General features: G+C 44.8%; 1 long non-coding RNA gene across 1 annotated transcript in view; it reads left to right on the forward strand.

The window, feature by feature from the left end:
• The first annotated feature begins 5,703 nt into the window (after positions 1–5,703).
• The window catches only part of LOC144584030 (uncharacterized), a 38,922-nt gene continuing 32,425 nt past the window's right edge, over positions 5,704–12,200 (forward strand). Inside the window, exon 1 of the long non-coding RNA XR_013538025.1 lies at positions 5,704–5,807. This is a non-coding gene — a long non-coding RNA (uncharacterized LOC144584030). The remainder of the gene's footprint in view (positions 5,808–12,200) is intronic.

A 12,200-nucleotide genomic window follows, 5' to 3' on the forward strand; every position in this document is an offset into this window, starting at 1 on the left:
AGTGTTTCTCTCTTTCGGAATGTGATAGAAGAAGCCCCAAAAATGACTGTTTCCGTATTGTTCTCCATTTATCTTAAACTGGAAGCCCCATGTCTACTTCCCACCATAATCTACGGCAATGAATGATGGGGGTTGTAGGCCAGGAACAACTGGAGGGCTGCAGTGGCTGACCCCCTACCCCAGGAAGAGTGGCTACTATCCTGTTCAATATTGATTCCTAGGGAACTCTAATTTCGGAGGTTGCTATAGGGCTCAAATGAGGTACTAAGCTAGTGCCGACTAGCATACAACCCATACATTGTCAATTGGACATGACAGCACCTGCAGCTGAAGCCCTATATGCATGTAATATCTTAAACATCTTATAAGAGGGATGCATTTTAAGCCATGGTACATGGAGGAAGCGCATTTTCCCTAGCAACGAAATCCTATTGCATCAATAGGAACCACATTGACTTCCCTCTCTCCGTTTCCTTCATCGCTCCCCTGCTATGAGTTTTCTTCCCAGTTGGTGCAGCCGCCATTGTTCAACCTCGGCGCTGTCACACATCAGCCACCTTAGAAGCGCAGCTTGATTTATCTCGGGCTTAATGGGAATATGCTTTTAATAAGGACACATGGCTCTCAAGGCAGATTTCCAAGACAACAGGCCAAATTGAATGGAGCCAGCCGCTTCTCTCTCGCTTAACCTGATTTCCTTTTGCTTTTTTGTAATGGCATAATTCATTTTCAGATTCATCTGCTTTATTATTATTATTGGGGGGGGGGAAACACACACAATTGTATTATGCAATCCTTCCTTCAATGAGCCAACATGCCTTGGATCCCTGGATCGCTTACTCTTCAAAGTCCTTGGAGATGCTTTGAATCTTTTTGGTGAGTCTTTAGATTCTAGTAGATTTCTGCTTGCAGGCTTCACTCATCGAGTTCTGTCACCCTCAGCCACTTGTCCCCTTCAATAACGCCACCCTCTATTTCTTCCTCCTCTTCCTTCTGCTTGAAAGATCAGACTTCCAGAACATTTTGCTCTTCCTTCCACATTTTTCCTCATCTGTTATGTCCTAACAACAACCCAGCAAGCAAAGATGAACAAATCTGTCTTGTTTTGACTTCTGTGCAACATTCATATTGCATCAAGCATACATTCTTGCTGTCCTGCTTCCATGTGCGTTTGCAAAAGATTTTAAAAAAAAACCCAAAACTTTGCATGCTTTTTCTGTCCCCATTTCCATAAGTACACAAACCAAAATTGTGTGTGTCATTTCTCCCAAGCTATACAATACGTATTGTGCAAACATATCCTCCGATAACTGGGCTTTTTGTGCACCATTTATTGTAATGTGGGTCCTTGTGCAAAGACAAATATTCTGTGATATGCATGTTTTTTGGCAACATGGTCCAAAATGTTTTCATCAGAAAGTTACGCAGCATGGTTTAAAGAAGAAGAAAAATCAAAAGATAATTAGGCTCCTTCCTGAACCAAATTAATTGCTCCTCTGCACTTAAGGCAGATTAAGCTGAAATAGTGACTGATAAAATGTCGTGACAAAGCAAGAATTCAAATCCAGATCACCCAGGTCTAGTTTCCACCCATGGATCTCAACTGGTAAAAGCATGGCTAGGGGAGACAGGATTTTTTTTTTCATTTCTTGTATTGCAAAGATCCCATTCTGGGAATTCCATACAACAGACCCATACTTACAGACATGTAAATGCGGCTCATCTAGGAGAAAGGCCTAAATTGGCTTAGCTCAGCCTAGCTCCATCTCTCTTCCTGCTCAGAAAGAAATCTCCCAGCTAGCACTGGGGCAGAAACAGGAAGCTTGGGTGGACCTGCTCTTGGCTAAGCTTCAAACCCTTCCAGCCAAGGCTGAGATGAGCTACATTTAGCTGTCAACAGTAACTACAACAGCAGCAACAACAAAACACACCAGATGTAGCGGTAATAGAAGGAAGACATGTCTGGATCACGGACATCGCAATTCCAGGGGATGCCAGAGTTGAAAATAAAGAATGGGAAAAAACTAAGAAAATACAGTGATCTGGCAGTCGAAACATCATGCTTGTGGATGAAACACACTTCAGTCGTCCCCATAGTCATTGGGGCTTTGGGAACAATATCAAGCCATTCCACACAGTGTTATAAGCAGTTGCAGATCTCAGAAATAAGACTATTGTTATCCATGGAATTAATGTTCTTAGTATCCTGGGGAGGGGGAGCAGGAGAGGAGGGAGACCCCAGACCATACACCAGATTTTTGGATTAAACACTATTCATGTAACATTTATTGCTTTCATTCATGTAAGACAAAAGTATCAAGAGGTCTCTTCCATACTTCACAGGCATAGATACTCACACATACAGAACTTTCCCCTGAGGGTTGATCAGTCCCTCAGTAAGAGGAATGGCAGCAATGTTGCAGCGCTGTTCGAAGCCCACCATCCCTTCCTGGGCCATCCTCCCTGTCGGCCTCTTCCTGGTGGGCTGTGCCTACGGGCTGAACCTGGGTGGGCAGAGGCAAGCTGGGGGCAGATCCTGATTTCCTGGGCGGGTACAGCCTCTTGCCATGCAGGAATGCCTCTTCCACGTGGACAGTTTGCAAACTGTCCACATCTGGACAACTGTCTGGATTTCTTGTCTGGACCAATGGTGAGAGCCAGCCTTCCTCCTTTCCCCCCCGATCTGCATGAACAAATCCACATTTAGAATGTTCTTTCTACGCCTGCAGTTTCTTGCTGAGATTGAAACTTTAACTCTTGCGCCTCCTCGCAGATCTGTATAAGGCTCACCATCCCATCTTCTTTTCAGGCCTGGGGGTGCTGGTATTTTTGGAACCCACACATTCTGTAACTCATAACACCATCAGAGCTTCCAAAAAATGACAATATTAGGAACAGCATACATACTGCGTCGATATTTAACAGATACGTAGGTTTTTGGTTAAAACTTGCATCTGTTATATAATTCTAGCCACTGTTTCTATGATTTTGATTGACTGTGCCCAGTATTTTGTTTTTATAATAATAATAATTGTGATCATCATTGTCACCTTACAACTGCACAGCTGGAAAAAGACCCTATGGATCACGATCTAGCCGCTATCAAGGAGTCCCAGTGGGGGAATTGAGCCACTGAGCTATCTAGCAGTTCAAAGATAGCACTTTCTCTAGGAGAGGCCTTTGAATGGAGAATTGTGGGATTCTTAGTACAAGAAATCAAAACTTCCATCACTAATGATTGGCATGGCTCTGATGGAAATCATAATCACTCGGAAAGGTGTCCATCAGTAACGTTTCAGTAGGGGAGGGGAGGTATTCAGCCCCAAGATATTACCTTCTGAATAACCATCGTTCTGATCATTCTTGTAGGCTGACTGTGCTGCACTTTGAGTTTGCTACAGAAATAACCACAATTCTTCCTGGTTCTTTGTGGTCGCTCAGCAGAAAGTCTCTTTAAAAGCTTGTAAATGGGAGGCAATTGAATAAAAGCAACTATTTTATGAAATGCCGAAGATTCCCTGTGAACCCTGTACAGAGCGGTCTGCACTGATAGCAACTATTATGTTTATTCAAAACGCCCTTCCCCGTGCGGATAACCATTTCGTCAGCAGAGGTGCGCACCAGTTAAATGCCTGCTGCAAACGGACAAATCTGGTATAATTAACAATGGTATGCCATCAAGTCAATTCAGACTTAAGGTGACCATTCCCAGGGTTTTCCAGGTGGAGAATACACAGAAGTGGCTTACGTTTCCCTTCCTTCGGATGCATCCTGGGAGTGTGCAGCTTGCCCAAGGCCACACAGGCTGGCTCTTCTTCCTGGAGTCACAGCAGGGAATCAAACTCCCAATCTTTGGCTTCACCCAAACCGTTGAGCTATTCATCGAGCTACAAATCTGGAACCAAATACAAATTCCTGGGCTGACCATATATTTCAGTGCATCTAGTATGCTCCACTCTACCTCTTTCTGCTCTTAACTATTTCTCCTGAGATGTCTTAGAGGAGCGCTGCACTTATTACCTTGAGCTCTTGAGCTGATGAAGCAGATAATTGTTATACTTTCAATCTTCATAGAATGTCTCCTGTTTCTGTTTCTCCAGAGCTTTTTAGTCCTAGAAGGATGTAACAAGCCTTTCCCACTAATTAACTGAGAACTTTAGTATCCAAGAAATGTTACATTCCTACACCAGACCTTTACTTGCACTGATTCTGCTGATTGTAACTGTTGAGGAACACAAATACCAAAACTATTCACATTCAATAGGATGCAAAAGGGAAAAAAAAGAGAAGTGTTTTGGGGAAGCAGTGGTAAGCAGAGAAGAAAGATATATAGGAGTAACAGAGGAGATGCAGAGCGCCGGATAGATGGAGGAAGCTGAGGAGAAGGCAGAAGATCAAAGGAAGGGAAGGCCAGGAGAAAAAGAAGACAAAGCCAGCAGTTGGCAGGGAAGGTGAAGGGCAAGGGCTGACAGACCAAATGCATCAAGCTAGCCAGGACACAAAGGGTGGGATGCTAGAATCATAGATTAATTGAGTTGGAAGGAACCTATAAGGCAAGGGAGTCCAACCACCTGCTCAATGCAGGAATCCAAATCAAAGACGATATAAGGGAAGGAGGTCCAAAAGGCGTCTGAGGAAGGACCTGTCAATCACAGGAAGACCTGTGGTGCCTTTAGCAGAGTCAAGGTGAGATATGCTGCAAAGGAATGTGAAAAGGGGTGTTTACCACATGTGGTTGACCAGTGTCCACCGTCCACACCTGACTCTTCTTCCAAATGAACCCAACTGTTGGGACCACCCAGAAACAACCCCCTAGCTGTTCCTTGGGGGCTCTGCAGCCACCTCTTTGGGGTGAGGACTCCCGAGTGCCCCCATTGTGAATTCTTAGCAGGAGCTAAGAATTCACAAACAGGTATCCACCTCTGGAGTCTGTTATGTTCTTAAATTCAGCTTGGAGGATGAATCACGTTCAACCGAGAAGAGCCACCATGACCTATCCTTTCTTGTCTTTGACCCATTTGAAATCTCATCCAGTTACAGGCCCATCTTCCCCCCCCCCTTGCAATCGGGGAAGTGGGCCAGGTAATGCTTCTCTCAGGCGGGATCAGGGAGGGAATGGCAAGCTCAGCCACTGTAGCGCTGATGCTGAGATCAATCTTTTGCTCCGACTCCTGTTTGACAAAGCCCACCACCTTTGCTTGATGGGGGTGGGGGAAAAAGAGACAACCCCTGCCTAAACAAGTCTTCCAGCTACCATCGCAACTTCGCTTTCATGGACAATTGCATTCCCAACCTGCTAAATCAGGGGAACAAGCCAAGGTTTCGCCAGTTGTGAAAAAGGCAAGAGAATGTCCTTGGGTGAGCTTGTAATCTTTACTCAAGGTTCATTTTATTTCCTCCCCATTGCTCTCCCTCCCAGAAGATCTGCAACATCAAGGGCAGGTGGGAGGGATGGGTGTGTGTGTATGTGTGTGTGTGTGTTTTAGAAAAATCTCTTCAAAAAGTTCTTAGCACATTCAAGGTGAAAGTTAACATTAAAGAACTGGAGGCTTGCAATTTTCTGCTTTCAGCCAGGCCACAAAGAGCCAAAGGCAGAGATTTGGGAGGAAGTGCGAGGGTGTACGCCGCACGTGTGCACGAGGATCCATGCACATCAGACAAGGACGGAAAGAGGGATGACCCATGGCATTGGAATCGTAACTCTTTTTTTTTTATCTCAGCAGGGGAAAGCCACATCCCTCTCCCACTCCTGGGAATGGTGAGGAAGAGGAGATGATCTGATAGTGCTCTACTTGCAGCCAAGAATGGTAAGAAATGTTGTACCACTCTTGACAGAATTCTCACATTATAAAGAATGGACATTTTGCCCCCAAATTAGCTTTTGGGACACAAATTTCCCTCTCGTTTTTGGGCACAACAATCACATCTATAGTGTGATCACATAAACTGCTCCCAAACAAGGATGACTGCAGCTTTGTTTCGGAATCTAAAGCACAGGATGGGTTCTTTGCATCTTTTGTCCTTCAGGGCTTGTTGTTTGCATGCTTTGCTTGTCTAGCAGAAGATACTTGAATGAGTTTGCATGAATCTAAGGTGTCCTGGAGGGAGGGAGAGCCTTTTATTGGACTCTCAGCTAAAGGCAAGGGAAGACACCAGATTCTACAATTCCTTTGTCTCATCTTGCCATGGCAGCCAAAATGGAGGAGAAAAAGGAAGTTAGTGGACCCTCTCTCTTTTTTTTCCATCATTGGGATCCTGTGACCATCCTTTGTGCCCCCTTCACAGTTGGACCCAAGCAACAGAGGAGTAACATTGATGATTCTCGATGTTATTACTTGGGAAAGTGTTGGGACAGTGTTCTGCATGGTGTGGTTTCCAAGACACCTTGCGCAAGGATCAAAGGATTTTGACCGTCTTCGTACTGGATTTCAACATTATCTCCATTCACTTGTAACAGGAAGAGAAAGGCTGTATCCTCACTGGTAGTAAGCGTCCTTAAAGATTCTCTGGGCCCAAGAGGTCTTCTCCGGCCCTGGGCAATAATGGGAGTTGAACCCGAGGCTGCCCATTGCCTTCCCCCCATGAATGACGTGGATTGGCAATTGCTTTTGAATCACAGAAATAATCCCTGAATCTGTAGCTGGGGCCACGAATTAGCATATGCATTTTGATGCCAGCTAGGGTCAGTGTTCATCCTCTTTGTTGTTGATGGCAAGTAAAGATGGGCTCAAACCGAACCACGAATCAGAACAAAAAAACAAATGGGGCGGGTTCAGTTTTTGCAACCCACTTTGGGGATCCAGGTTTGCACAAAACAAAATGAAGCACAAAACGAAGTGCTTCATTTTGCTTTTGGCAAAATGGATGCTTGCCAGTCCCCCTTCCCACCGATGATAGCACAGGCACACACCCAAAGGCAACGGGCCTGGCTCCTGGAAGGTCTCCGATCATGGCAGCCATGGTGGAAGTAGTGGCAAGACCATGTCGGGATGTGATGGAGGCAGTGGGAAGGGTAGGGGCAGGTGAGCTGTGTCCCCCCCCAATCACGAACCCAAAAAATGGACTATGAACTGGTTCACTTTGAGGGGAGTTTGTGATGGTTCATGGGTTGCCGCGAACCAGAAACGATCATGAACCACTGGTTTTCCAGATCCTGCCCATCTGTAATGGTAGGTGACCATTCCATCATGAACCCTTTTAAAAAAGAGAGGACTGCCTTGACACAGCCTGGTGGAGCAGGAGGCAAGTTATGCACAAAGTGGGTTGACGGGCACATAGGTTAAAATGATGGCGTTTTGTGCCCATTTCCGTTCTGTAGATATGTGCGTTTTCTGGATCTAGTATCCAGGCAGGGAAGAGAGCTAAGAACCCAGGCTCTTCCCGAGCTTTCCCCTCTGAGAGTTGGTTCTACTCAAAAGTTGGATGGATGGGCAGACAATCCGGTCTGTTTCAAGGCAACCCGGCAGAGGTGAAAACAAATGAAAACACTTTTTGTGTGTGTTGAAAATTCTGTTTCAGGATGAGTTGACAAGCCCTGTTGCTGTTCTCAGCTCGGCAAGCTGAGAAATTGGAGAAGTATAAAACAGCCAATTGGGTCTGTGTTACTCAGTCATTCTTTATCTTTCGAATACATTATTCAGAGCTGTAGTGGCAGAATAAATCCATGGCACCATTAACAGACACTTTTTGAGCGGGTGAAGAAATATGCCGTGTAGCTGGCGGGCGGGCGGTGGGGGAGGCGGTAGTGGCAAGGATGTGACAGAAAATTGGATTACAAAGGCTGTGCAGAGAAAGTGAGAAGGAAGACATGTATGGGACCTAGAAGGATCTCCAGCCAATGTCTCATTGACTGAAGCAGTTGAGGTTGGAGACTAGAGAACTGGGAAAACAGTGGTTTGTGATGGTTTGTCGCTATTCATGAACTACCAGCTTTCTGATGAAATGCATAGTTTTGTGGGTTTTTTGTGATTTGGGACTTCTGGAAGTGGTAGACTTGCTGTTCCATGAGTTAGAGCTGCTAAACTCACAGCAAGTCTTCTACTGACTCTCCTCCCGACCCTGCCCAGGTTTGGAAACGTTTGGATTCGGGACGTCTAAGTTATAGCACCTGCAAAGCAGATTTGCCATGGAAAGTGCTCTTTAGCAGCTGGCTTGGGAAAAAATTGAACAACTGATTCATGCCATGGGAATTGAGACATCGTGTCAGCTGCTACAAAAAAAATGAAAACACCAGCTGAGCTGCCCAGGGTGTGGCTCCTATAACCAGCTTCTCCCAGAGAGTGGACTAGGTTGGTTGCATGACCAGACATCAGTCTTACACGACGTTTTCTCTACACCCACCTCAGCATTGCCCAGGGAACTGAGTGAGTGGCACCAGGCTGTCTGACTAGGACCGACATGCCCCCAAATGAATTGTACAAATCGCCAATAGACTGAATATCAGAGGAAAAACATCCTCACTGTTAGAGCAGTACAACAATGGAACCGATGATGTTGGGAAGTGCTCCAACACTGGAGGCATTCAAGAGAAATTTAGACAACCCTCCTGTCAGATCTACTTTGATTTGGATTCCTACTTTGAGCAAGGGGTTGGACTTGATAGCCATTGAGGCCCCTTCCAATGCCATTGCTATAGGATCCTATGAATAGTAGTTCGGCATTTGATTTCATTCCGGGCAGGCATGTTTCCCTGAAATGCCCTAAATGAACCAAGAAATGACCCAGTTCCTGGTCTGTATTTATTTATTTTTCCATCATTCATTTCATGACCATCATTCTTGGTGAGTGCTATTGTATATGTAGCAAGTCCACTCCAGGTTTTCCTGTGTACTTTATAGAAGCTCCCTTCAAGGTGTTGAACAAACACATTCAGCACCTTGGAGAGCTCCTGAAACTTTCATTGGGCTGATGGCAAATTGCTGTTTTCAAAAGGGGCTGAACAGTTATCTCCAAAGTCACCAAGGAAGGAGAGATGAATGTCAGTTTGTAAAAAATTCTAAGGGTCACTGCTAAGCATTGTCTTACATCCCAAGAAGGAGGTTGCAGTCTATGGATAATAATAATCATTATGTGCCATCAAGTCCATTCTGACTTATGACGACTCTTTCCAGGATTTTCCAGGAGGAGAGTATTCAGAAGCCGTTCCCCATTCCATTCATTTTGGTACTGTGCAGCTTGCCCAAGGCCGCACAGCCTGACTTATGTCCCAGGTAGCACCAAGAGGAATCAAATTCCCAACCTCTGGGTCCACAGCCAGACACCTAAATCACTGAGCTAAGGCGCTGTCCAAAATAAAACTCTCAGCCTTCAATCACAAGGTTCTTCGTTGCTTTTCATTTCGGAAATATTTCTGTTGCCGTACCTTCTGAGTTATGAATGCTACAGCTATCGCATGAGAGAGATTTCCAAACCGGCTTTCTCCCAATAAAAGAACAAAACCAGGTAGTAGAAGGTGCTCTCTTCCTTACATTGCATCTCTCCCCCTTTTATAGATCTAACATATTTCCTATAAGAAGGCATACCCCCAAAGGCAGGTCGCCAGATGAGAATCTGGGTGGAGGGGGTATAGAGGCTCAACCCTAGTTATAAACTCATATTTTAATTCGCATAAGGAAATTACACATTTCCTGGGATGGTGAATTAGAACGTCTTTGTTCTTTCATTTTTATGAATCATTCATGCTTCCTTATCAGCCCGAAAAGCTGTTGCACAAATGTCAACATTAGGATTCTTTTTTTAAAAAAATGCATCTTCTCTCTCTCTCTCTCTCTCTCTCTCTCTCTCTCTCTCTCGTTCTCCCCATCTCTTTCCCGCCACTCTGCCCCCTCCATCAGCACCATGTAACGCTCCGAGGAGAAGGTAAATATATGTTTAACTTTATCCAGTTTAATTTGTGCTGTATAAATGCTAATTTGGAGGGAACAACATTGCAGGAGAATTCTCACTTCATTTGTAGAAGCTGCTATAATTTGAGGACATGACTCGACTGGGGATGAGATTCAGCAGCTGAGTTGCAAGTTCCCAAAAGCCTGAGAGCCCGTTAGAAGCAGATGGTTCCGCAGGCAGCATTGGAGTTTGGGGCCAAGTCATGGAATCAAAAAATCTTAGAATAAATGAACTGGAAGGTGCCCATAGAGTCCAACCACCTACTCAGTGCAGGAATCCAAGTCAAAGCAGAGCTGGCAGAGAGTTGTCCCATTTTCTCTTGAATGCCTCCAGTGTCAGAGCGCTCACCATCTCTTTAATTCATTAGTTCCATTGTCATACTGCTTTAACAGTTAGGATGTTTTTCCTGATATTCAGCCGAAATCTGGCTTCCTGTAACTTGAACCCCATTGTTGTGTGTCCTGTGCTCAGGGATGATTGAGAACAAATCCTGCCCCTCCTCTGTAGGTCTACCTTTCAATTCTTTGAAAAGGGCTCTCCTCTCTCCCCTCGGTCTTCTTTCCTCAAGGCTAAACAAGCCCAGTTCTTTCAGTCTTTCCTCCTAGGGCTTGGTTCCATGCGGCTCCAGATTTGGCTAGATCCCAATGTAGATAGAAGTTCTGCTTCCTCAATAAACCAATTGGGAGTTTATTGTAATGTCAAGAATAGAGTATAGAACCTTTTTAAAAAACAAAAAACAAAAAAGGAGTCGGTAATCATCTTTTCCCCCTGAAGCTGTCAAAATTTCAAGGTAGATCTGCTTTACCCAAGGGTGTTGACCTGGAATGAGGGGAACCCCATGGCCTGAGGGCATAGGTGAGCATCTATAGTGCCCCAAATTAGATCTGTACACTGGATTCATTCAAATCACCCATTACAAGCCAAATCAGTCTGATTTGGGTTGAGTTTAGATGAACAAAATGGGCAGATTAAATTCTGGGGCAGTTGTTCCCCGCCTTGCATCACCTGGGTGTTCTTCAGCTGTAACTCCCATAACTCCTGACCAGCACAGCTAGTGGTGGAGGCTTCTGGAAGTTGTAGTCCAAGGTTAACCGGGAGGTTCCCAAGATTAGGAACCACTATTCTAAGGTACAGGAAAGGGCCTTTGCAACCCATTCTGTGTCCAGAGCTGGCCTTTCTATTTTGTTTATATATATATATTAAATAGTAGATGTTTGCAACTCTCTGAAACAAGCTCTCGGAAGCTTGGCAGGACGACTCTTCTCTTTAAATCCCTCGCGTCTTTACATTTCAAACACACAAGCCCATGCTTGCTGAAAGGGAAGCTGAAGAATGGACTCGAAACTGGTGCGCACATTTAATCAGGCAAGGCGCAAACTGCTTTATATGGGAAAGGGTTCCATGCTGCAGCCTTAGATCGGTTGGCAAAAATGAATGGAAGGATGTGTGCTCCAGATCTTGCTGGACTAAAACCTTTTTCAGCTGTAGATATTTAAGGCTAGACCTTCCCATATGAGCCTTTGCTGGCTACTCACATCTTCCATGGAGGCCCATCTCTTAGCCTCATTGTCATCATCACGAGCGTGTTTGGTTGGTACGCAAGTCTGAGCCTCTCTTCTGCTTTTAGATACTGTATTTAGATTTTAATTGCTATTATAGGTTTAATTCCTTTTGAAATGTGTGATGTATTGAGCATTTAGTTCAGCTTGTTTTAATTAATTTGTCAGTTACCTTTGAGTCCCTTCTCTGGGAGAAAGGCAGAATAGAAATACTGTACACTATGGCACCCCATACTACACAACACTACCCTAAAATAAATATACAGAAGCTGAAATTTCTCACTTTAATGGTGACATTTGAGAGATGGAGACTTAGCAGGCATTCAGACTGAAGAGTAATGAAAAAAGGAAGAAGCGGGGGGGGGGGCTTTATTTCCCCCCAGGCACATAGTTATTTCAAAGCCTGGTTCCAGCTGGAAATGAAGCTTATGCTTTCCCGTTGATGGCTAATCACAAGACAAGAAATAAGTTAAGGTGAAAAGCTGGGGAAGGAGGTGAACTCCTGCTAGGACAATCCGATGTCTTTTAGCGCTCCAGGAAGCTCTCTGCTTCTAACGATGTGCTCACCATATTATCTAGGTTGGAGCAAAGGCTAGAAGAGTAAGGGGTAGTTGCAGGTTTAAGGGAGCACATACACCAAGGCTGAACCTATACACCTGCTCCTCAGTGAGGATGGAGGGGGGGGGTATAACCATCTCCTTTTTGATGTTAGAAAAAAAACCCTCTACATTTCAGCGGGTTTTTTCCTCTTCCAGT

The sequence above is a fragment of the Pogona vitticeps genome, chromosome 7 (genome assembly GCF_051106095.1).
Source record: "Pogona vitticeps strain Pit_001003342236 chromosome 7, PviZW2.1, whole genome shotgun sequence".
NCBI lineage: Eukaryota > Metazoa > Chordata > Lepidosauria > Squamata > Agamidae > Pogona > Pogona vitticeps.